The sequence below is a fragment of the Ambystoma mexicanum genome, chromosome 9 (assembly GCF_040938575.1).
Source record: "Ambystoma mexicanum isolate Mex_15411 chromosome 9, UKY_AmexF1_1, whole genome shotgun sequence".
NCBI classification, from domain to species: domain Eukaryota; kingdom Metazoa; phylum Chordata; class Amphibia; order Caudata; family Ambystomatidae; genus Ambystoma; species Ambystoma mexicanum.
Window position 1 is genome coordinate 1,512,854,426 of NC_090931.1, and position 27,295 is coordinate 1,512,881,720.

Here is a 27,295-nt window from a genome sequence, read left to right on the forward strand (position 1 = left end):
AGTGCCCAGAAGACTTTGGCAATATAATAGGCACAAACCTGTCAAAATCACCCACAATGATCCTGCTGAAGATAGCCTGAAAATGGTACTAACTTATTAATAATTATTTTCGCTCTGTACCACTATTGAACGTGAACCAAAATCTTTGTGCCATGCGGTTTGTTGAACTGTGTATGTAATTCTTCAAAATAGTACGGGTTATGTGCTAGGGGGCGAGGCGGGTGGTTCAATACCTCGGTGCTCTCAATTGAATCTACAGGTGAGGTGGGTGTTTTGGGCGAACCTGATGTGGTATATTCAATATTACCTTGCGTCCCATCTAGACAGATTGTGAAACTTAGCTTCCGCCACATCCAGACAGAACAGTGACTATTAGCTTGCGTCACATACATACAGAACTGCAAGGATTTGCTTGTGTCACATCTGGACATAATGTGAATAATAGCTTGCGGCACATCCAGACAGAACTGTGAGGATTAGCCTGTGTCACATCTAGACAGAATTGTGAATATTAGCTTGTGTCACATCTAGACAGGGTTGTTGAAGATTAGCCTTGAGTCACACCTACATATAATTTTGAAGATTAGCATGCACCACTTCTAGACAGAATTGTGAAGATTAGCCTGCATCACATTGTGACGTAACTGTGGATATCAGCATGCATGCCATCTAGATAGAGATGCTACTAACCAACCCTACTAATAAAAAAAACCTCATCCCTCTCAAACTCTGAACTAAACACAACCATACCTCTAAAGCACAGCAAACCACACACACTTTACTACACTGCAACAACAAAACAATCCACACATAGCCTCGCACAACAGCACATGAAGGCTACCGACCTAAAAACACACCTAAGCTCAGCGAACGGTATAAACCAAACTGAAGCTGCCAACAGCACATCACAGCTCTGTTGCTCTTTCTCCCGCTCAGTCCTATTAAATTACCCTACCCTCTGATCCACTAGGGGACCACTTCAATGTTGACAGTGCGTGGCATACATATCTTTTAACATAACATTTCACTCCAGTATACTATCATTGCAACGATAAGGCACAGCCACGTAGACTTAATGATGATGACACCCCTAGGGTGGCAGCTATACAGGACGATATTGCCTCTATTTCTATACAGCAGAATGGTAAATGTAACAGGAAAAGGGCATGTAGAAGGAGAAATAAAAAAAAAACTCTGGAAATCAATAAGGAGTTGTTGGGTGATAGTGGAGCACATCTAATACTCGGAGAAAGAATGCAGGTTCATTGGCTATTACACTTGTTTATTTGTAAAACAGCGCACAGGATAACTGAGCATTAAAGGCATAGTCTAGTAAAAATGTTTATTGTCCCTATGGGTTGGCCATGTTTTTTTAAGGCTAAGTGGCTCGATTTTAGAAAACTTTCCTATGGACCTTACCCGAGTTTTCGTCCATTAAACGCACGCGAAAACAAGCACCTGGGAGTCGCCATTTTCTGATAATCCTATCTTTTCCCCGATCGCCCTGGCTGACCTGCTTTTGCAGCACTAAATCAATTCCCCCGCCCCTGAGCCTGACTTTATCAAAACATTCATATTCCCCGCCTCTCCCCGTGACGTTACTGTGCTGCGTAGGCAAACGCGCCCAGTCGTCTTCTGCGCGACTCCACACAGAACCCGGAAACCAATACAGATCAACTCACAACACAGCGCGCCACAATTCGGAATATGAAACTGTACTTTACAATGAAACAGCAACACAGTACATTTGGTAAAGTAAATTTATTTGGCATCAAATGTTTAGAGAATATTCATATGAACTCCGGAAGCCATTTATTTTCTTTTATCTGTATCCGCAATAACTGTTCCGTTTCATCTTGAGTCACGCGCTGTTCCTTTATGGCACACAGGGTGTTCATTTTCGTAAAAAGGATCACTTTGGAAGCACGGTGAACCGCAAGGCTGTTCCATCAACTAGGCACTAGTCCAGCCTAAAGTTTATGTTACTTCTAGCCACTAGTACAGCGTAAGGGCATGTGGGCCCTTGGCGATCGTCCCATAATATGGTGATCGTGCTCCAGTTGTTGACACGAAGCTGCAGGTGTCTGCTGAAGAATCCATCCGCCGGTGTCTCAAACAGATGGCAGTTGCAGAAAGGGATCAAATATCTGTTATGAAAACAAAAAAATGATAATTAGTCTCGCTAGCCGAACTTCATTAATATTACTCATTTCATTTATTACGGCCGATCAGAAACTATTTGCTTGCAAGGGTAGTTCAATGGAGTATGTTCTTCTCTAACATAAATGCGAAAAGTAACGAGATAAATCGAGGCCAACACACAATGATAAACGACAGTCTACATGCATGAGGAATGATATGATATGATATGGCATTTGTAACGCGCGTATACTCAAGTGTTTCTAGGCGTGACGAGGCAGGTGGGGAACAAGGGCAGACAGACAACGATCCTACTAGGCCAGGTGTCTTTCTGATCGCGCATGGGGATGGGCGGTACAAGGATAGTTGAATACAAATTAAATAATAGGGCCAGCTGGTGGCAAGTGCAAGGTAAATGCCGGGACAAGGGGCTGAAGGATACAGAGACAGTCCCGTAGTGCAGGGAAAAGTGGCTGGGCCAAGGAGCGAGATCGGTGAGACCAGTGAACCTGCATGCCCATGTGCCCACTACGAACAGTTTTACTTGCTCTTCATTCATTCATTTATTCATGCATCCATTCATTAAATCTTCATTCCGGTATAAAAGCGTGTAAAGATTTACTTACATTATATTTGAAATTTCCATTGTGTCTCTTCGTAATGCAGTCTGTAAAACGGACCGTGCTCTTGACAATGATTTTTTGTATACTGACCTAAAACTGAAACTCGGTCTAGTTTCTGAATTTTCTGCCTTATCGTCTCTTACGTTATTGCGCACTCCCTTCAAATGTAGTTCTTTCGGCATGGTCCCTGTCTCAAGGTCAAAAAACAATAGACCCTTATACTTCCAGTGCGACTTGTGGGCCTCATCTGTGCACTGTCCTTCACATTCTTTATTTGCAACTTCACGTAGTATAGGCATCTATGAGAACTTGAAGTTTAGAATCCGTCTATGTAGTGCGCCTCAATGTGCAAATGCGAACTGGCTTCTCTCCCAAATGCCACGGCCTGCTTGGCTGGCGCGTTCTAAGTGCCCCAATTTTGTCCCCGTTGTCTGCGAGCTTTGCAGCCCAAATTGAGACATTTAATTTTTTGCGGAAGGTCAGGGAAAGTATAAAGTACCACAGGAGTTGAGTTAAAAGTGAGATTTATTGTTTGTTTGTTTTATTATTTGCAATACGCAAGCCTCCCCTCCGTTAACAGTGCGCAGCATTTACATTTACATGAGATGAGGCATGAGAAAAATATATACATACACATATGTGAGGTGAATGGAGAGAATTCAAAGATGACACCCAGCTTCTTCGCCACCCATGATGGTGAAGTTGGGGGTTAGGTTTACTGGTACACTGTACAATAACATTTATTTACAAAAATACAATCCTATTGTAATTAAACCGCGATTTGTACTTTACAATCAGCTGTGCATCGGGTGGGCATGGCACAGTCGCAATGTTTGGTGGCAATGGATCACTGCTCTGTACAGAAACGTCCAAAATTCCATATCTGTGCTTCTCTAACACAGCAACAATAAGGCCTTTCACAAAGTCGAACTGCATTTCATCATAGACTGGTTTGATCACCCATTGCTTACTTCGTTTTGAAAACACCTTAGTGTAGCGAGGCATCCTTACTTTACCCCTAGTCCTAGATTGTTCACGTCCGACATTGCTGTTATGGGCCAAGACCGCTAGTAGAGTGCGATGTTTCATGCCCCGAAAGCTAAAATGCAAGCGCTTTGGCCTGTACTTTAGGCACATATTGTGGAACACCTCCAAATCTCCTGTGTGACAGAATTCTGTCAGTCCTCTCAAATCTCTTGATAGAGTTTTGTCGAAAACAATCTTCTCAATGGCTTTGTGTGTCAGTGATGATGGAATCAACCACTTCTTCTTCCGTGCCTCCTCTGGGGACAAAGGGCCATGTTCACATTGGTGGAAATGTTCATTTGCTGTCCAGCGGTGAACGTTGGTACAGTGGTGCATCAGTGACCGCCATTTTTCAAGTAGTATTTCCACTGACCCCTCGCAAGTTTTTGAGCTCCACCAAAGATGGTTGGTGATAGAATGTGACCACTGCAAAATACTTTCAAAACCTTTTTTTTTCCTGCAGCCGAGATTTTCTTATTGATTGATTTAGCAAGATGCCATACGTCAAATTGATGTTTAATATGTGGGAACTGCTCTCTCATTGTCTTGGCAATTGAAACGTGTCTATCCGTGGCTATGAGGTCGATGTGCATCCCCCTCGATTGTAGATGTTCCACTGATTTTATAAATCCTAGTTTCTCCATGGCCACTGAGGATGTACATTGTGTTACCTGCACGACCTCCGAACTCACAATTTTCTTACTATCCATGTCCTGAAAGTGGTAGGTGCAGTACTTGGCAGAAAATCCAGGGCTATCGCACTGTCCATCGCCGGCTAGCCTGAATCGTTTGCCTTCGAATGTACTTGCTAGAGACAATTGTTCAATTCTCCAAACATCACTAATGGCCGGAAACAGATAATCACGTTGGTATGTGTAGTACAGCGCACTAGAAATGAAATGGAGTCCCACAAACTGAAAGAAAGCCTCTAACTTTCTAAAACTGGAGCCACTAAAAAGTGATGCAGCTGCACACAGTAAATTGCCTGCTGGCATTTTCCCCAGCATTGGTTGTGCAGACCATGAGAACCTATGATTTAATCTACAGGCGGCATTTATTTTGACGTTACTGCCTTTCATTTGACGAGTCACATTAATCAATGGCTTCCCACATACTTTCCCTCCAATGGAATGCACACATTTCAGCATACTTATAATTTCCATCAAGCAACTGTCGAATACAATGTATTTGCTCTCTTTCATTAGACTGTCATCCTGCGTCAACGTTGTTTCGGCCTTTGACGTTGTGGAGATGTCAACACATTGGAAAGTAATATCGCTGATATCAAGTATTGTTGCGTCTATGGATGCTGCGGCTGGTTCATTCTCTCTCATTTCAACATCTGCTAATTCAACATTTATGGGAGAACACAACAATGTCGACATGTTTTTTGGTGGCAATTTTTTGGCGGGTGTAGATTGTGCAAATTGATCTGCAACTACTTCAGAGCTATCTTCAATACATTCAATAACATCTTCTTGTGGTGGTCCGGTCGCACAGTAGCTATGGTCCAATGCAACTTTGCTGTAGTCTCCAAACAGAGCTAATTCATGTTCTGGCCATTGGACATGAGCATCTCGAGCCTGAACACGCCTCGCCTCAATTAATAGTTCCTCCATAGTGTACATGGTCTGGCAAGCCACATCTCTCATTCGCTTCACTGTCTGTGTGTGTGTATAGTTCTGACGCCCACGGGTAACTGGAGGAGAGATTGGAAAAGGGATGTTCAGTTTAAACACAAGATGGAGTGTAGTAGAATTGACTGGAAAAAAACATAAAATAGTCCCCACCACAAATTTTTTTTTAAAGTTATTAACTGTTTGTAACCTTTTTTTGTTTTTTTTTCTTTGCACCTTTTTTGACTCGACCTTCAACATCTGCACGCTGTAGCTCCGATTCGTTTCCGCATGTCCTCCCTTCCTCTTGCGCTGCAAGGACTATATTTTCTGTATCCGCATAGACAGCAAGGAATGAGGCTCCATCGTCTCCCTGAAACATAGTACTTTCATTACTATGTATCAAAATATTGTTAGCATAAAACACGTGAGGACGAACACACAGGTACATCTCAATAGCCAAATACGATTTAAACATTTTGTGCAACAATCAAACGACAAGTATTCGACCAGTGATGATCTATTTCGATGGAACTGTTAGTATCCATACCTCTGGCTCTGCATGGACTGCCATGAATGGTTGTATTGGAGAGGAGGCATCCGCATCTCCCTGAAACGCAGTACTTGGATTAGTATGCTTTTCAATATTGGAAACATAACACACACTTGGGGTCGACGGCACAGGTACATATAAAGAGATAACCGCGAAAGATGCATTGTCCAAAAGAATCAAGGAAAATCAAAATATGATCACATTTCATCGACTTATTTCAACGATTCCTTTACATCTGCATCATCTAAATGAGATGTTGTGATTGTGGTGGAAGCTTCGTCGTCTCCCTGAAACACAGCACTTGCGTTAATAGCGAAGAAAGTATAGCAAATGGAATCACGTTATATGATCACGCATGCTGGAGCTGTCAGTATCCATACCTCGTGCTGCTGAAGAATATCTATGGATGTTGCAAATGTAGTGCGCACTTCCGAAAGCTGTTGCGCCGATTCGTATACTTGAATGTCAGGCTCTGCATCAAGTGCAGGGGTTGACGCTCCATCAACTGCCTGAAACATAGTACTTGCATTAGTGAGGTTTACAATTGTGAAAACATAACATACACCTGGGGTCGACAGCACAGGTACATATCAACGGATAACCACGAATGAAACATTGTGTAGAACAATCAAATGACAGGAATTCCGGCTCTGATGATGACGCTCGATGGAGCTGTCAGTATCCATACCTCGTGCTGCTGAAGAATATCTATGGATGTTGCAAATGTAGTGCGCTCTTCCGAAAGCTGTTGCGCTGATTCGTATACTTGAATGTCAGGCTCTACATCAAGTGCGGGGGTTGACGCTCCATCAACTGCCTGAAACATAGTACTTGCATTAGTGAGGTTTACAATTGTGAAAACATAACATACACCTGGGGTCGACAGCACAGGTACATATCAACGGCTAACCACGAATGAAACATTGTGTAGAACAATCAAATGACAGGAATTCCTGCTCTGATGATGACGCTCGATGGAGCTGTCAGTATCCTTACCTCCTGCTGGTGAGGATCATCTAGAAACGTTGTAGATGTGGCGGACGCTTCAGCATCTCCCTGAAAGACAGTACTTGCATTAGTATGGATAACACTAATTATAAATGAAAACAAACACCAGTGGACGATAACTAAGGTGTATATCAATTGGAAAGCAGTAACCAAACATTCGGTAAAATAATTACACGATAGAATAAAACTATTACTTGACATGCATAAAACAAGTATGTAGCGGATTAGCCTAGTAAGATTACCTGATACGCGCTAGAAGTGGTTGATAACTGCGACCACGTCAAGGATGTAGATTGTTCTTGCTTCAGATTCAAGGGATAGTCAAGAAGTTGTAAAGGTCAATTAATGATTGATAGTGAAATGCCAATATTAAAAATAGCCATGTAAGGCAACAGAATACTTGAAAAATGCTCAATACAGCACAGTTCCCTGTCCCCATATATATATATACATTGCGTTTGTGGGTTATGAAATCGAAAAAGAATATATTGATAAATGTCATTATTCAAAAAACTATACACTCATATCAATATCGAAATTATTACAAGGGATAGAACACCTACAATATCTATTAATCCATTCGGCTACACACTACCGCAAGGCCTAAAGCTACATCGGGACACTTGACTCACCGGTGGCGGAATGTGGACGAATAGAGTGGGAATAGCGTTTTCGCGCAATTTGCGTGTCGTTCGCCGTTTATTCTTCTTTGTTACCCAAGAAGTTGTGTACATGTCCAAGGAAAAGTGCCGGCTGCAGATGCGGTATCGATCACCCCTCTTGTCCTCTAAGACTTGTTGGACTCTACTTTCCAGCTCATCCAGTGGATATCCGCAATGTCTGACCCATTCTCTTATTCGATCAACAGTTTTCGGGAATACATGCATTGTAGTTCCTTCAGATTTCGCATGGGTCTTCGAAGGGCAACCGCTAATCGAACAGGCAGGCATTGTTGATAAATCTGAAAAGTAAATATACAATCTTCAAGAGTAAAGATTTGATACAAAAGTAAATGAATCATACAATGATCAATGCAAGGTTTGTTTTGGTCGCAGGAACTATTCCAGTTCATTATGTGCTGCTTAGTATTTGCATAAATTGTAGAAATGTATAATTCATGTGTCTGAAATCTGAACATGTGACTCGTCCCTTGGATGTTTTGTCTTGCATGAGAAGGAAACATGCTAACATTATTGACTGGACCCCCGAAGGATGCAATTCAATCACAATAGTCACAGATTAAAATAAATAGATCTATTGATAGCATAGCAATGGAAACTGAAGTCAATACCAATGAGAACAATGAACATTGCACTATTTTGTACTCTACTGGAAAATAGATAGAAATTTAAAAATCTGTGAAATATAACCAGGATACATGGCCTTACCTTGACCAACAAACAGTTGGGTTCAGCAAGCAGAGCAGTATGTTGCGGGAGAATAGGTGGATGGCCACAGGTAGCGCACTGATGGGTATGCTCGAAGCGGTCGGTCACAGAGTTCACGGATAGCACGATGACAAGCAGATTAGCATAGATCTCAGTGGTTCCCAGGTAGCACGTTCAAGAGTTGAGTTGCAAAGCACAAAGATGTTCTCATGAGACCTATCGAGTGGTTTTTAAAGTATTAGAAACTGGGGTGTGTTTGTGAATGAATGACGTATGTATGTCGTGGTATTAGGGGGGCGGCCTGCCTCGGGGGAGGCCTGGCTGGAGACACGGGGTCTGAGGAGGCCATGTGACCGATGGCCCCTTGGCGTGGGACACCTTTTGAAGTGTACATGTAGTTTGGCACCTTGGCCTTTCGCGCCCCTGACAGCCCCCCATGCCAGCGAGCATCCACCGGCGCGAACCGCCTTTGATACAGGGGGGTGGGATGGATGGGCCTTGGGCGTGCAGATAAGGCACAGGAAGACTGCTGAATGGAGACACACTTATGTGGATTGCAGGGGGGCGGCCTGCTTCAAGGGGAGGCCTGCCTGGAGACACGGGGTCTGAGTACGCCATGTGACCGATGGCCCCTTGGCGTGGGGCACCTTTTGAAGTGTACATGTAGTTTGGCACCTTGGCCTTTCGCGCCCTTGACAGCCCCCCATGCCAGCGAGCATCCACCGGCGCGAACCGCCTTTGATACAGGGGGGTGGGATGGATGGGCCTGGGGCGTGCAGATAAGGCACAGGAAGACTGTTGAATGGAGACACACTTATGTGGATTGCAGGGGGGCGGCCTGCTTCAAGGGGAGGCCTGGCTGGAGACACGGGGTCTGAGGAGGCCATGTGACCGATGGCCCCTTGGCGTGGGACACCTTTTGAAGTGTACATGTAGTTTGGCACCTTGGCATTTCGCGCCCCGGACTCCCCCCCCCCATGCCAGCGCTCATCCCCGGGTGTGAACCGCCTTTGATACAGGGGGGTGGGATGGATGGCCCTGGGGCGTGCAGATAAGGCACAGGAAGACTGCTGAATGGAGACACACTTATGTGGATTGCAGGGGGGCGGCCTGCTTCAAGGAGAGGCCTGGCTGGAGACACGGGGTCTGAGGAGGCCATGTGACCGATGGCCCCTTGGCGTGGGACACCTTTTGAAGTGTACATGTAGTTTGGCACCTTGGCCTTTCGCGCCCCGGACAGCCCCCCCATGCCAGCGCGCATCCACCGGCGCGAACCGCCTTTATATCAATATAAAGTATATCGCCTTTATATCAATGATAGTATATCGTTGCTTATCAATAACAAATGCCACATACCGGAGATTCTTGTGAGCACAGACCCACACTTCAACCGGTGTATTATAGTGGCCAAGACCCTAAGGCCTGTATAATCCAATGGTAATTGATAGTATAGATATATGTGATTCATTTAAAAAATCGAGACAAACGTTGTTAAAATAAATGTGGTGTTTTATTTTGTAACTTATTTTCATGACACAAAAATAGAAGACTTTAAAGGTTATACAGGTCAGGTTGCAGCACAGCGAGAGAAAATCCCCTGTACTGACCGCTGTCACTCGGGAACGTGTCTCTAATGGCACGAACGGCACAGGCGGGTATCACTCTTCGAACGCGGTGTCCAAGCCTCCCGTGAAGCCACCATGTAAAGGGACGATGGGCCACCAGCCTGTACCACCTGTGAAAAGGAATGAAACAAACTGTTTTTAAATGACCCAGATAAGTTTAATAAACGTTTGTTGTCAATGACAATTCTTGTAACTAATGGCATTTTACACGGACAAATGCTATCTAGACAATGCACACTATTGAATGACTTACATGCGTTACAATGATATGTAAATGTAATTTTGGATATAGTAGAAGAACATGAAATAGGAGTGGCATGACATGCAGAGTATACTTAATCGTTACTCGGATTACGAGGACGAACAGTTGCTCGAAGTTCGTGCATAAGCACCATCATGATTCTCAACACGGCCCGTGTGAGGCAGGCTGCCCTGAAGGCTGGCAGCTCGGTGATGCATTGCGGTCGTGGCTCGCCTTCCGAAATGTAGGCCAGGCATCCCGAGTTTTCTCGGCAGCAGCAGTTCTCGTCCTCGGTTGGCATTAGCTTGCACCGATTGCATGTGCACCAGGTGGAGACGCCGTCCATGCGACTAGGCCCAGGCTCTTCATCTGTTGAATCGTCCTCCCAACTGCCGTCCGAATCGCCATCGTTTTCGCGTGCTTCCCTTTCCAGTAGTTCCTCCTCGGTATACTCAGGCTCGTACATGTAGGGCATTATTGTAGCCATTGTGTGGTAAACAGAGTAAAATAATTTACCGAGATGGTACAGGTGTTCACACGGGCTACAAGCGGCGAAGGTAGCTGACCAGAGCACAGAAACGAGTCACAGAATACTCAAAGTAACACAGAGAGAGGAATGGAATCGAAAATCTGCTGCTGTGTGTTGTGAAACGGTCTGTTTATACTTATTGAGGAAAGAGGCGTCCTGCCATTTCCATGGCGACACGTCATTAGCTGAAGCGCAGCGAATGTTGACACGAGACGTGCTTTGGCGTTGGGAAATGGGCGGTACGAGTCTGCTGATGACAGGCTGAGGGCGGGGGAATTGATTTAGTGCCGCAAAAGCAGGTCAGCCAGGGCGATCAGGGAAAAGATAGGATTATCAGAAAATGGCAGCTCCCAGGTGCTTGTTTTCGCGTGCGTTTAATGGACGAAAACTCGGGTAAGGTCCATAGGAAAGTTTTCTAAAATCGAGCCACTTAGCCTTAAAAAAACATGGCCGACCCATAGGGACAATAACTTTTTTTACTAGACTATGCCTTTAACAATAGGTGCATCTCACAAGGCATATCAGATAACAATATCCCATCTCCCACCCCCAAGTTCCCGAAGGCAATGTCTCATTCGGCATGGGCCGGTGGCGAGTCCTCCCCCATCGTATGAAGGGCTCTGGCGATCAAGCATGGTTTGAAAGTCAGGGCCGGGAAGTTGCGGTCATAGTCCAGGACCGGGGCCCACATGTCAGAAAATCAGTAGAGCAGACCCGCTTTGGCTGCCGTGACCTTCTCTGCAATTAATATGTCCCATAGCTTGAGCCACCATAGAGTCAGTAGTGGTCCGTCTGGTGACTTCCAGGGGCGAGCCACTGTGATTTTGGCGGCCAGCAGGAGCTGAGATATCAGTGCCGCCCTCCTCCACGTTCTTGGGTATAAGCCCGGGAGTGGGATTCCCAGGAGGACCTGCTCGGGCATCAAAGGGATTTCGATCTGGGTGATGTCTCGAATGGTGGCCAAACACTGGGTCCAGAATTCCTGCACTCTAGGGCAGGACCACCACATGTGGAAATAGGAGCCTGGGTGGCCACAGAGCGCCAGCAAAGAGGGTCCAAGGTGCTCTGAAAGTGGTGGAGGCGTAACGCAGGGTAATACCATCTCAACAAAAGTTTGTGGGCACATTCCCGGTTGGTAACACACCGGGATGCCGTGCGAGTTCTAGTCCAGACATCCACCCGTGTTTGGTCCTCGATTGCGTGTCCCAGATCCGATTCCCAGTGGCCCATATAAGAGAGTCTGATGCGGAGGGGGTCGTCCAACAATAGTCTGTAGAGGGCCGAGATCTTACCCCGGGCCGGCAGGTCCTTCATTGTGAGCTCCAGCGGGGCCAGGGGCCTAGTTGCGGCTGCCCGGGTCTGGGGATGTTAGCACCAGTGCCTCAATTGAGCATAGGTAAACCTGTCTGCCTCCGTTAGTTGAAAAACTGCTTTACAGCGATGAAAGGTGAGGGGGGCATCCCGCTCGAAGAGTTGTCCCAGGGTTTCAAGGCCTCCCGCCACCCAGCTCCTGAAGTTCCGTGGACGGGCTCCCGGGGCAAAAGCGGGATTGAGAAAGGTCGGGGAGGACGCACTAAGGCCCTCTGGGATGCCTCCCCATCTGCGGGCCCAGTCCCATGCCTTTATCAGTTGCTTTGTAGCAGTTAGCACCCCTGGCCAGCTGCGGCGTAGCGCGGTAGGGACGAACGGGAGAAAACGGAAAGGGAGAGGGAGGCGGGATTGTTCAATCTCTACCCATTTTGGGCATCCGGAAATGAGGTCCCATGCTTGGAAGTGGGCCAGCTGCGCCGCAATATAGTATTTTCAGAGGTCCGGTACCCCGAGCCCCCCCAGCCTCGTGCTAGTCATCAACGTTTTCCGGGGAATCCGTGGCTTCTTGCCCTTCCATATGAAGCCACTAATTTTCCTCTGGAGTCGCTGCAGAGGGGGGAGGGGAATTGCCGTTGGAAGGGCAGCGCACATGTAGAGAAAGCGGGGGAGAAGATTTATTTTGGTCGTCGTTATCCGCCCCATTAGTGAGATCTCTTGTGGCTGCCAGCGGGCCAAGTCCTTTTCCAGTTCCGTGAGGAGAGGGGGGAAGTTAACCTGGTAGACCTTTGTTGGGTCGGCCGGGATCCGGACCCCTAAGTATGGGATAGCGTGGGTGTTCCATTGAAATGGGCTGAGGTCTTCTAGGGCTTCGTTTTCGCCTGGGGGCAGGCCTACTCCAAGTGCCATTGATTTTTGGAAATTAATAGCGAAACCTGAGACATTCCCGAAGGCCCGGAATTCATCCAGGGCCGCCCTCATGGAGTCCTTAATGTTTGTAATGGTCAAGAGCACATCGTCCGCATAGAGGGCAATCTTGTGGTGGGTCGTGCCGATCCTCAGGCCAGAGATCAGGGGATTCCGGCGGACTCGTTGGGCCAGCGGCTCCATGGCCAAAGCAAAGAGCAGAGGGGATAGGGGACATCCCCGTCGAGTCCCGCATGTGAGAGGGATCGGGTCCGACAGGCGGCCATTGACTCTCAGCCGGGTCTTCGGGGCTTGATAGTTCGCCAAAGACATCTTGACAAAGTTTGGGCCAAAGCCGAAGGCCTCTAGGGCGAGGGACAGGTAGGGCCAGTCCACTTTATCAAAGGCCTTAGTGGCATCCAGCGCAATCCGGGCTAGCTGCTGAGTCCTGGCTGGTGATCTAAATTAAATCCAGAGCCCTGCGAATATTGTCCTTCGTGGACCTATGGAAGATGAACCCCGTTTGATCCGGGTCTATAATGTTTGGGAGGACCGGGGCAAGGCGGTTGGCCAGGACCTTGGAGTAGATGTTGGCGTCCAAGTTCAACAGGGAGATGGGCCTATACGAGCTATTTTCTTGGGGATCCTTTCCAGGCTTGAGAATCAGCACCGTGATGGATTCCTGCATCGATGGGGTGACGGTACCGGAGGCAGCAAACGAGTTGAATAGGCGGGTCAGAGGAGTCACCAGTTGAGGACGGAAGAGTTTATAAAAATGTGTAGTGAACCCATCCGGGCCAGGGGCCCTAGGCTTTAGACTCTTAATGGCCTCCTCCACTTCCTCATCCGTGATGGGTGTCTCTAGTTCCTCTCTCGTCTCTGGTGCCAGAACTGGAAGCGCCGCTTCCTGAATGTAAGAGTGCTGCACAACTGGGTCCCGCGGAGTGGCTGTCATTATTTCTGACTGGTGAGCAACCGCCAGTCGTAATTTGTCGCCTTCCGCATGATGGAGCTTCCCTTTTGCGTCCCGTAGTCCCATGATGAAGTTTCTGCTCTTCTCTTTAGCCAGCTTGTTGACCAGTAGTTTGTTAGCTTTATTATTGTGGGCATAGTACCACTGTTTGGTTCTGGTCAGCAGATTAGCCGTAGCATCAGCGTAATGCACCTCGAGTCTGTTCCTAGCCATCCGCAGGACTCTGTAAGATTTCGGGGACCAGCCCTTACGTTTATGTGTGTCTTCGGCCTCACGGACTTCGGCTTCCAGAATGGCGTGTGTCGCCCTCTTCTGTTTGTGATATTCGGCCCCTTGGGCGATCAGCTCTCCTCGAAGCACCGCCTTCATGGCGTCCCAGGTGTTAGCCGGGGAGGTGTCCTCAACAGGGTTTTCCGCAAAGAAGTTTTTAATAGTTCTGACAATCGTATCTCTCGTTGCCATGTTCCCCAGGATGGGGTCGTACAAAGCCCATTGGCGGCGGGGCAGAGGGTCCGGATCGTGCGCCCGCAGGATCAGTGAGACCGGAGCATGGTCCGAGAGGATCCGGGAGCCAATCGTGACATCATCCGTGAAGGTCAGGATCTGAGGGGAAGTCAGTAGCAAGTCGATCCTAGAGAAAGAGCGGTGGACCTATGAATAGAAGGTGAAATCTCTCTCCTCTGGCGACAGCACTCTCCAGGAGTCGACAACGTTCAGGGCACGGAAAAGGCGAAGCAATGCATTTGCCAAATTCAGGTCCCTGGCCGTTGGGGGGTGGGATCTATCCCTGATGGGGTCCGCAACCCTGTTGAAGTCGCCGCCAACAACCACCTGTCCCTCCACGAATGGAAGGAGGGCGTCCTCCAAGTCCTGGTAGAATTCTGCCTGGTGCTCAGTCGGGGCGTAGGCCGAAACGAGGGTATAAAGCTGGCCGAGGACAGAGCGTTTGACCGCCACAAAGCGACCCTCAGGGCACCTCAGTGAGTCCAAGACCTGGGGATGTGAGTCCTTGGCGAAGAGGATGGCGGTGCCTCCTTTCTTGGTTCCATTAGAGTCCAGGAATTGAAGGGGATAGAGTCTGCTTCGTAAGCGAGAGAAGTCCGTTGGGAGTAGATGCGTTTCTTGCAGAAAAGCGATTGAGGTCCCCTCATTGTGCAGTCTTTGGAGGAGAGACTTCCTCTTTGGGGGGTGGGGGGAGTTCAAGCCTCGGATGTTTAAGGTAGTGAATTTTAGTTTTAAATGAGGGGGCTGGAGTTCCAAGTCCCGGTTCTGCAGGGGTGGGCATTGTGGACGGGTTAGGTCAGCCATAGCCGTGAAGAATTTGCTGCGTTGGGGTCTCCTGTGGCTGAGGGTTTTTGAAATGGTCTCCAACGGGAGAAAATAACTACCAACAGTGGCCTCCAACGGGAAGACCAAACTGCGACCGGGGGGACCGAGTTTGATTAGTCAGTGACTCCCCCGGCCGCCTTGGATGTCACAGGGTGACATCTCCAATGTAATTGAGTCTCTCCAGGGGTAAAACGGATGACATCCACCCTGGAGGAGGGTATGGACCGCATTGGGTCCGCGGTAAGCTTAAGGGTATTTCAGTGATTCCTGCATTGTATGTGTTACGGAGCTGCTAATCCCCGTTATCTGGGTTTACGGTTCCGCTGCACCTTTGACCATGGGGTCCGCTTTGGTTTGGGTGAGGCGGGGTCCTGACCCGAACTTGCCTGGCTTGAGGAGTGTGGTTCTGCTGTCCCGGGGGAGTCCGGGCGGAGGATGGCTGCTGGTTTCGTCCAGATGACTAATGGTGCGAGGAGTGCCCTTATACGAAAACTGTAACGCTGTGGGGAACAACCAGCGGTAGCGAATCTGCTGGTCTCGCAAGAAGAGCGAGAGAGGGTGCAGTGACCTGCGCTTTTGAAGGGTCAAGGGGGAGAGATCCTGAAAAATCTGCAATGGGGAGCCTTGGAAAAAGAGTTCATCTTTAGAACGGCCTATCACTGAGATGGCTTCCTTAGTGGTGTAGAAATGCACTCTTGTGATGACGTCCGGAGGAGATTCTGTGTCCAGTCCCCGGCGAGGCTGCAGTCGGTGAGTATGGTCAAGCAGGAGCCGTGTCTCATCCATGTCTGGGAGCAGGGATTGAAAGAAGAGGCTCACATATCCGGGAAGCTCCCTATCGGGGATTGTAGAAGGAACCCCGCGAATACGGAGGTTGTTGCGCCGGGAGCGATTCTCCAAATCCTCCTGCTTAAATTTGAGGATTTCGGTTCTGTCCATTAGTGTCCGGATAGATCGCTGGACATCTGTTAGTGCATTAGAGTGATCCATAGCCAGTTCCTCCGATTCCCCTAACCTGCTTTCGATGTTGCTGACTCGCTGTTCCGTCTGCTCCAGCCTGGACGTTAGTTCGGTCATGCAAGATCTAAATTCCGACTTGATGTCGGCCATAAAAGCCTGGAGGTCCTCCTTGGTTGCAAGCGATCCCTTATCTTAAGCAGATTTCTGGGGGGTGAGTTTAGTGGGGGGGGTCGGGCTTCTTCCCTTTCTCCGGGGCCAGCAGCGTGGTGGAGATGTCACCAGATTTAGTGGTTTTCGAAACTCTGGACATGGCTCCAAAGTGGAGGATCGTTATAGAGCTCGGGCCGGAACCAAGCACCAAGACTCTAGGCACCGGCTAAGGATTCCGGGGACAGGAAGGCTAGAGGGGTAGGGTGGGCCGGGGCGCCCCAGTAAGCAGGCAAAGCAGGTTGACAGCGGGTAAGTCTCCCAAGGACGATCCAATGCCTTGGTGGTCTTGCTTCAAAAGGCCGGGCAGAGCCGCAGGGCACCCCATGTAGCGTAGGTCAGGGAGTCGAGGTTGTGGGTCTGCTCCCTTCAGCAGCTCCGGGGGGTGAGCAAGAGCCGAAAATAGTGGAGGCCAGGAAGAAGTAGAGAACTTAGTGGGAGGTGATGTAGATTGCCGCAAGAAGCGGCACCGCTGTGCAGGATGGCTATGGGTCTCCGATTCATCCACCGCTGCAGGGTCCCAGGGAGCAGGGAGTAGGCAGAGACGAGGGGTGGGCAGGGGCGCCCCAGGAGGCCGAGGAAGGTGTCACGCTCCAGACCGGGGGCAGCCTGTGGGAGACTCAGAGACCGGCGAGCTGCAGAAATGCTGTGACCCTCAGAAGGGCCCGGAGCCAACGGAGGACTAAAGAGGAAGCCCCCAGGGCACTCCAGGCAGACGAGGGTGGGATCGCCACCGGTGCTGGGTGCCGCCGGGCTCACCTGAATGATGGGAGGGTCCTTCTCAGGAGCTAGGAGTCCGGGCGTAGGTGGGCGGCGTGGGGCCCCTCTCCCGTAGGGGCCAGCAGTTGTGGGTCTGGTGCTGGGGGCCTCCGGGCCCACCCGGATGGTGCAAGGGAGCTTCACAGAAGACGGGGCCGAAGCGTAGATTGGCAGCGTGGGGGCCCCTCCTCCAGGAGGGGGCCAGCCGCCGTGGATCCGGCGTTGGGGGCCGCCGGTCTCACCCGAATGGCGGAAGGAGTCCTCCTGAAAGCCAGGGGCCGAGGCGCAGGCGAGTGGCGTGGGGGCCCCACTCCTCCAGGAGGGGGCCAGCAGTTGTGGGTCCCCGCCCCAGGCTCCCGCAGAATGGGCACGGGGGGCCCGGTGCCAGCGGGGTTGCAGGCCGGGACCTGCGGACTGCGGGCAGGGATCAGAAGAGTCTCCGCGTAGTGCAGGCCGGAGCGATGCGCTTCGGGGCCGGCAAAGAGGCCGTGGGTGGCGGGAGTCTCACTCCGCGCTTCAGGGGCTCAGGGGGAGGAGGGCGAGCCAGCAGCACAAGCGATCCATGCGGGGTGGGGTGAAGTTAGCAGGGGCGAAGGCGGCGCCATCACCGCATCTCCCGAGTGTATCGGGGGAGACCCCGTCTCCAAGGTCCTCCACGCACCAGCGGGGAGGGGAGAGCAGCCGCCATCTTGAACGCGGCATCGGCCGTCGGAGGAAAATCTCCCGCCGCGTTTGAAGGGATCCCGGGGGCGTTAGGCTCCCAGAATGCGGCCATCGGTGCGGGGGATGTTCCGCTGCTGCATGTTGGTAGGCTTCTCGGCGGGCACAGCAGGAATCGGGGGGGGGGGGGGAATCACTGGTGACCGCGGACCCATGCGGAGGCCATTGAGGAAGCTGCCTCTTCATCAGCGCTCCAGGCCACGCCCCCGTTCATTGGCTATTACAAAGGCACTTGTGTTCAGAGGTCTGATTGTTAGGCAGAAACCTGTGCAGTTCCCTCTGGGACCACTGCAAAAGATTTAAGACTACAGGTGTTTGGCAGTAAACCCACTTGGTAGCAGTCTGTACCACACAGATTCACTTGGTAGCTGTGGCTGAGCAGTCAGACTTCCCTCAAGAAGAGTTAGGCAGTATACAGAGTATTCACAATAGGTCAAGAGCACACAATAGAACCAGTAAACACTGACCAGGGCTTGGTGTAAAAGAGATATCATTATTTATTTAAAACCTCATCTAGAAAAACACACAGGCACTAATAATCAGCAATTCAAAAACACGGTCACTAAAAGATATACACTCCCTTAAAAGAATATTAGACAAGTCTTAAGTAAAGCCCCACTTATTTTCAGACAGCGGTGAGCGCTTAACGTAGATGGCACTCTAATAGTTTGTTTAAAAAAGGAAGAGCAAAGCAGAGAACAAATTGAAACAGATCCCAGCACTTTTTCCAGAACACAACAAGAGCGGAAGGCAAGGTAAAACCGTGAAGTTAGGGTTCAGGAGGCCGGATCCACTTTCAGGGGATCCAAACAAAATGTGTCCAAGGTCACACAGTTTGCAGTGCACAAAAGTCTTGTAAAGTTTCAAAAAAGGAGTTGGACCAAAGAAAGGGACCAGTTAGAGGGTCAAGGCGGCCAGCCCAGTCCAGAAGGTTAAGGGGTTATTATTACCTTGTAGCAATCTTTAGAAAGGGAGGCCTGGCGGACACGGTACCTTAAGTGGTGAGAAGGCTCCAGCGGGGGCAGTTGTTCCTGGCAGCGGGTGCAAGTCGGTGCTTCGTCCGGGGGAAGAGAGGATCTCGTCGTGGAGGAAGACAGGAGTCCGTTGCACTGCCAGGGAAGAAACCAGCCGTGGAGTTTCTCAGGTACAAGGAGCGGTCCGGTGATTCGCGGTTCAGTGGTGAGTGGCTATCCGGCTGCCGGGGTGCTTGGCACGGGCAGTTCGACCACAAACCGGGCTGGGGTGCGAAGAAAGAAAGGAAAACTGGTTGTGCCCACCAGTCAGGGGAAGAAGCCCCTCCAGCCGGGAGTTCTTCTCTGTCGTCGGGAAGTGGTGAGTCGGTTCTGCAGGGCTCCACCGGTGGTGTCGTCGTGGTAGGTCGGCTCAGCTTCTGCCTCGTCGGATTCTCAGGTCCTGTGGCGACTTCTGAAGTTCCAGTCCCCAAAGCCCTGCTTTTATGCAGAAAACCCCATTCACTCAGCCTAGCTGTCACTCAAACATGCTAAGTGGTGAGCCGGCCGGCTCACCACTTGGGCCAATCACACAAGAGTGTGACTTGGTAACTTGGTCCAGGGTGCCTAAACCCTCTCCCACGCCCCCTGTGGTACCCAGACAGAGTGGCACCACTTTTGGAGGCTTCTGTTGAGAAGCCCGCCAAAAAGTGGAACAAAGGGCTCGACTTGGGTTGGAGTCACAGAAGAGAACACACACGCCATTTTAGAATCGAGTCTTGGCAAAAAATACCAACCGGAGAATTCATATTAATTAAATAAACCAGCGGTATGTTCGAGGCTATTAGAATTAAATAATTAAAGTTGGTAGCCTCGAACAATGGGAAAATCCCATTGGAAAATATTTGCGGTCGAATATAAAAAGTAGTTTCCACTGCCACCAGCCAAAACTCGATCAGGGGGGACGGAGACGTGCCCCCTCGACTAACAGACCCCGGGGCAATTGAACTGCCCCGACCAGTACGTCCACAATATGATGGTTTGTACTGGTTTCTGTTAATAATTTGGGACTAGTAAAGCCAATGGTGACTTTACATGCCCTGGGAGACAGTAGTCAGTCCCAGGGTATGGAGTCTATGGTGGGGTGTCACTATGACACCCCTGTGTTACTGCACGGAGGGTGCTCTGTAACACACATAGGAAAAACACATGAGACCCTATGGAGTAAAGGACCCCATAGCCCATAAAACACATTACCAGTCAAAGGAATACCATTAATCATGTCCAAGAGTGGGAGGAAAAAGAGGCTCGCTCTTGGCAGGAGGAAAAAACAAACTCCAGAAATCCAGCAAAGCTGCTGGTGGGACTCACTAGGTTAGGAAATTCAGCCTAAAGAGAGAATTCTCCCTAACACTGATACGTTTGATTCAGTAATCAAAACTGATGTTACTTCTAAGAATGTGAGCAAATAACCCGCTGGAACATTGGACCGTTGGTATAAAGGCTCAAAAAGGCAGCAGAGCTATGTTGAAACGCAGCATGACATTTCTATGGATTCTGCTGTGATTAGTGGGGCGTTAGATGATTATAAGGACTCCATTGTTGCAGATATTCCTGTGTCTACTGAGGACCCCAAATCTAAACGGGGTCAAAATCAGCATATTATGGATAATACTACAAAGGATCTGGCGATCCAGTGTCCTATGTTTTTAATAAGAAATGGTGTGTGAGATTAGGACAGCCCCTTCTTAAATATTTATGATAATGTGACCGATGCATTATGTCCCTCAACTTTGTCATTTAACTTCTAAGGACATTGGTTTAGTCAAACACCATGTTTCTGATAGTGTTTTTAATTGGTCTATGGTCCACTTCATTTCCCCTATTGTTCTTGTTTTCGCCTTGAATTCCTAAATGACTCAAGATCTATCTATTGATGGCTACTCCATAATACAGATTTACATTCACAAATAATCTATGGGTAGGCCATATGGACGCCTAATTATGGGGACACAAGCAGAATGTGAACATATTGAATATTTTCTTCATCTGAAGGACGTTAGTGTTTTGTCCGCTATTCTAACTATTTCTCCAGCCATGTCTCAAATACTTGTATGCTCCTCCGCGGAGGAGCGTAAACTAATTTGATAATGAATTGTCTTGATCTAATTCTAATACGTTGGCAGCTTGTGTTTCCGTGACAACAATATCTTTGTAGGCAGTTTAAATAAGCAGTGCTTAACTGTTGCGGTGAGTAGCCTTTGTTATGGACCTAGGATGCGGCAATCTGAATTATGTTGGTCAGCTGTGCTTGATAGATATATTTTTGAATACTTCTAACCAGTGACTCTTCCTCTCGTATTTGTACGTGGCACAATAACTTACTTGTATCGATGACTGATTATGTTTGCATTACACTTGCCTTGCATGATTTAAATGATGGTGACGAGGCCATTATGAAAGATCTTGGTGATTATGTTGTTTTAAAATGTATCCTTAACCTATAAATAGTATGATTAGACAATACATAAAGGGTAGCATTAGTTGTAATTTACAGAGTAATAGATTATGTTGCAATAGGACCATTTATTGGTTTGCTAGTGTGAAATCTCACTCATGTTTTTCTTAATATGGATGCTAGCGAGATGGGTTTATCTTCATGGACCACTGATGTTTTTGAGGAGATAGCTAAGGTACTGGAGTTGTTTATAGGCACACAGAAATGGTCGGCACTTTAAAAAAAAAACACGTATAAAACGGGTTATGATGTTGCCATTGCAAATAGGATTCAATTTCCATTTTTAAGATTAGCCGAATTAAGAAATGCACTTTTGATTTTGAATTAAAGACACGCATTCATTATCTGCGTATTGAATATAAGAATTGGGTGAAATAGCATAAAACATCTATTCAGAGTGCTCAATGACAAATCCTTTTTACAGCCATGCGTTCCAGCGATAAATGTGCAAAAACACATCCCTGGTAGTAACAACAAGGAGTCTATCCCGACCTCAGAAAAATCTTAGACTGAATACATTAGCAATCTATACTTTAGTTTTAATTTGCCTAAATCCCTGATTGCGACCAATGTATATAGAGATCCCTGGGTCTCTGAGTGAGCTCTCTTGATACTCTTTCACCAGTGGTGACATTATGGAAATAATTTTGAAATTGAAAATCACTAGCACCAGGTCCAGACAGTGTTTCTAATGAAACCATTAAAGGGTCTCCTAAATATTGCACTATTCTATTGCATGGTATATTACATGTTTTTCATCTCTGGTAGGATACCAGTAGTTGGAAGAGATCCATTCTAGTCCCTATTTATAAAACTGGATTAGGAGATTGAGCCAGTGACTACCGACTATTAGCTATGACAGACTCTAGCTCTAAGATTTTAAAATATAAAAAAAACAAAAATGAATGAATGGGCCTTGAGACATGAACTATTGAAACCTCAGCAAACGGGCTTTAGGAAAGGAGAATTCTATCTGGACCCTTCTTTATTTAATTAGATCAACATTAGCTGCTAAAGGTTCTAAACTTTATATGTGCTATGTGGACTATGCTGGTGCTTTTGACACCGTTTCCCAAGATATTCTATGGAGTAAATGGGAACAGTGGGGATATGATTGTAATATACAGCATTATACAGCTGTACAGTAAGGATTAGGTTAAATCATGATGGGCTTCTCTCTTTTCCCATTGTTACTAATCCGGGATTAAAGCAGGGCTGCATTTTTGGCCCCTGCTCTGTATCACTTATATGTGACAGATCTAAATGAAAATCTGGAGTCTTTGCAAGAATTGCCCCCCTCAAATTGGCCCTTGGCCTCCTACTTGGCTCTCGTATGCCGATGAGTCCATTATTATGGATACAATGGCTATTGGTCTACAGCACAGCTTGGCTAAGCTGTCTGAATACTCTAATGCACATATTTAAGTAGTACTATCCGGGGGCAGGGGGGGCTGTCTAGGAATGTTGGTGCACTTGGGTTATGATAAAACTCCACTAAATTATTGGATTCACAAGAGTTAATTGGGATAGCTGCTGTTACTGTTGTGCATTAGGTTCTGCCCCAGCCTATCACTAATTGAACATGTATAAATTGTTGTACACCAGTAGAATTGAACATTTCAGAGTTATGATTTGAATACACTGCGAGCTTCACCTATACATATAATGACAAGCGCAATCTTACTGGTGTACTGCAGTTTATACATGCACATAATTTAAGAATTCATCTGAAAAAGACCAACATAATGTTTATTGGCTCTAAGAGGAGATGTGCAGATAATTTTATTTGGAAGGTTGATACTATAGAGGTTGTTGAACTATATGTATTTGGGAATTCCTATTAATAACCGCCTTGAGCATATTATCTAAGACCATCATGACAAAAGTATGTAAAAAAAAATAAGTTGGCATAATTAAATATTTAATTTCATGTTATGGAGGCTACTCTATTGAGGGAATGCCAAGTATAGAAGGAGCAGCCTCCCAGGGACTCTATATGGTCTTGAGTGGCTTGCTCTGCCTGAATGCAAGCTATGGCGTCCTGGCTTGGGTCTACCAAATTCAGTCCCAATTGTAGCAATCCTACCTCAACTGTGTGTGACTTCATTCATTACTTTATGGAAAATGGCAGGACGCACTTTATTTCTGAGGACTTTAAATGACAGTACTTTGTGGATTCCATTTAATAGTATGCTGAAGGGGGGGCCTTGCCGTCCCGACTACGTTTAGGAATTTGATGCAGGATGTGGAGACCTTTAATCATTTAATTGATTTTAAGATTGTTACGTTAATTTGGTCTATTCCATTAAAGAAATGAAACCTAAAGCAACGTTGTGGGACTGGGATGTTTATTTCAGAAACTCTATATGAAAGTAAGATATAAGTAATGTATAAGAGTTTGCACTGCCCCTTTTGGTTTTAAATCAAATAGTATTTAATGGAGGACTGTGCGTCTTAATGTTTTGTATACCTTTTTTGAAGTTATTTTTTTGTATACCTTTGAAGTTATTGGTGCCTGGATTTTTTTTATTAGGAATTGAGACTTCAGGAAGTGTAACCAAGACATTGAAACTAATAGACACATACTTACATGTTGCATGTTGCTAAAGGATTTGTACAAAAGAGGATATGTGGAATTTGTCAGCACAATTAGTGAAATTGAAAGACACTTTTTGGGCCACTATTTACTCGGGTAATTCATTGGTCCTCTGCTGCTGACTTTTATATACAGAAGAAATTCAAGAAAATAAATCTCTGTAATGCTTGTATAGTTATTTGAGCTGTATTTAATGTTCTGCTTTGTTACGTACCTTTTATGATCTGGCGGGGTCATTTGTATATAAAATGTGTTGTTTAAAGATTATGATTATTTCCCTTCGTTTTATGAAGATGTAATGTTTGATGAAATGTGTGGAAGGGTTTATGTATAAATAAATAAACTGCATTTTCTTCAATGGATGACGTTGCATAAACACACTAGATGCATATACATTTTAATTGGTACATTTAATGTTAACAGTAATTTAGACTAGAAAATGCTTCTTTTATGGAACATGATTGTTGATCCCACACATGTATGATTATGTCAGTGAGTGGGGGTTCAACATGTCAAACAAGCGTCACAGCCTTCAACCCTGAGGACACATTCTGCTGAATTGTGTTCAATGAGGTTCTCTGCCTTGTTGCTTTCATCTTGTGCGTGTTGGCAGTTTCTGTTTCCATCTGTTTTTCGCTCCTTTCCCTTTCGCTCCTTTCCCTCTCCTTGCTGCTTTTGTTTTGCCTGCTGCTGTAGCCTCCTTCTGATTTCCAGTTTCTACCTCTACTTGCCTGCCCACCACCTGCACCTAGTACTAGAGTTGTTCTAGGCACTGCTCTCTACTGTACATAGACCGTGTTACAGGCACTGTTCTTGCATTGCATCTAAACAATTTTTCTCGGCACTGTTTACATATTTCATCTAGACAGTTTTTCTAGTCACTGTTCTTGTATTGCATATAGACAGTCTCTGGGTACTAGTCATGCTTTAAATCTTGACATCTATAGTGAACATTGAACTTTTTTCTCCTCCTCTGCTCTCTTCCCCAAAGCCACTCTTCTCTCCACCATGCCTGATGCTGTCCAGATCAGAGCCGCAGGAGGGCACACCAAAAACATTTATACGTTTCCCTACCACTCTGCCTCCCATTCCTATACGTGCACCCCCTTACCTCTCTGCCCATCACCTCTGGCCTCTCAACGCCTTTCTTCCTTACAACCCCCCCCCCACCCCAGCCTCCCTAAATCTAACTTCCCTTCTCTGAGTTCAGTGCGGGTCTTCCTGGTTAATACCTGATGTTCTACAGCCCATCCTACGCTCCCTCACACCGCTTTGGTCCCCAGACACCTACCAAAACACACACGCCTCACCCACCACATGAAAGTGCACCTTCAGTCCTCTCCCCAGCTCTGCCCAGGATATCATCATGCACCCCCCCATTACTCTGCCCAATCCCTCCCCCATGCTCAACCCTGTCCAAGCCCTCTTCTCCTCATCACCCAACTCCTGCCAGCCCACATCTTTCTCCACCTCCCCCTCCTCTCATCTACCACCTAAACTCACTCTCCCCACTTCCTACCCTCTATCCCCACCTCCTCCAGTATTTCTCAACCCCACCTCTCCCCCAATCTCAAACAGACCTCCCACACTTGTGTATAGGCGCCATACAAATGTGCAATAAATAAATAAAATCTCCTCTCCTGCCTTCATTCTCGGTAGCCCCCAGCCACCTCCATTCTGAACCTCATACAGAACCCTCACCTGAGCTCAGGCGTCCTCATCAATGCTAGATCTGTCTCCAAAAACGAACCCAGACATCCTCTTCATCAGAGACCTGGTTCTCCAACACCTACGGACCCATTGCACGCAAGGTCTTCCCAACACACACCCCTGCCCCCCCACGGTTATACTCTGATTGTACACAATAAATCAGCAGAGATTACATGAACACAAGCCTAATTTAAGACCGCTTTTCATATTTCCTGCGGCTTGCAGCCATTGATAGCCCAAAAATGTCAATTCTACAGTACACTTTTGCACAGAAGGTTAATGTGAACACTTGCTGGACAAATGTTCTTGGGCTCACCAAGGTCCAGGAAGTGGTGCTTTCCTGTTCTTGCAGATGAGCTAACCACAAACGACAGCTGCCTGATTGAACTGCCTACCAGTAGGTGTGAGCGTTGACTTCACACCATTAGGTGCTATCTGTGAAGCAGCTGGTGGACGTTACAAGGGGAAGTGTTATATCTGATAAGGATTCGCGTACAGACACATCACTTAAATGCACCCAGTTAAGGCCCATGGAATGCCATACAAAGTACTAAGTAACAAGTGAGAGAGATGTCTCTTAACAGATGTATGATGCAGAGCTCCACTAATGCCATAAAGTGCAGTGAAGGCATTCACTGAGAGGTGCGAAAACCCACCTAAAGTAGTTTACATAGGAGATCTAGTTCAGCGAACACAGTGACCTGCTCAGCCCTAGGCTTTACTGTTCCAGATTGCAGATATGACGAACACACACAGGCAGGGAAACCATGTTCTTTCATGCATATAAGGCCCAAGCAAAAAAGGGAAAGGAGGAACACCAGCAGCCTTGCCAGGGCATTGAGGCCTGCAGAGCAGGGGAGGAGTGCAGCGCAGAGGAGTCCTGAGCAGAGCAGCAACAGATAGGAAAGAGACAGCCAGGCCCAGCTAAGCAGAACTTGTCAACCCCAGAAGGAGCCGTTTATTGTGTGAATGTTCCAGACGCTCGTGGTAAGGCATGCCAGGGTACTTGGTGATCTCTTCTCCACATGTTCCAAATGCTCATTGTAGGGTGTGACTTGGACACATGGTGATCTCTTCTCTTGGTTGTCTTCATGATCACCAGTCTTCAGAGCTTCCAGAAGCACCGTAATTGCTCTCCTGAATATCCAGGATGACCTGCTCTCCAACACCCCGTGTGTCCTCATCTTACTTGATCTCTCTTCTGCCTTTGACACGGTTAACCATGCCATCCTGTTCAACCGTCTCCGTGATAACCTGGGAATCACCAGGCAGGCCCTGGCGTGGCTGACTTCTTTCCTCTCTGATCGACCCTCCCAGGTTCAACTTGGGTCCTTCCTCTCCTCTATCTCTACCTGTGGAGTCCCCCAGGGGTCTAACCTCTGTCCCTGGCTGTTCAACGTATACCTGGCACTTCTTGCCCACCGCATTGCAGCGCTCTGCCCCAACTTCCAGTGCTATGCGGATGACACTTAGCTCATTTTCAGGCTGCCCTCAGCCACCTCTTCTCCCTCTCTTATCTCTGACTGTCTGTCAGCCATCCAGGAGTGGTGTGCTGCCAATGATCTCTGCCTTAATGCCAGTAAGACCAAGATTCTCCTCATCGGCACACCC

General features: G+C 47.5%; 1 protein-coding gene across 2 annotated transcripts in view; it reads left to right on the top strand.

Moving 5' to 3' along the window:
• LOC138489378 (zinc finger protein 345-like) overlaps nucleotides 1–27,295 on the top strand; it is a 74,975-nt gene that overhangs the window by 1,070 nt on the left and 46,610 nt on the right. The window lies entirely within an intron of this gene.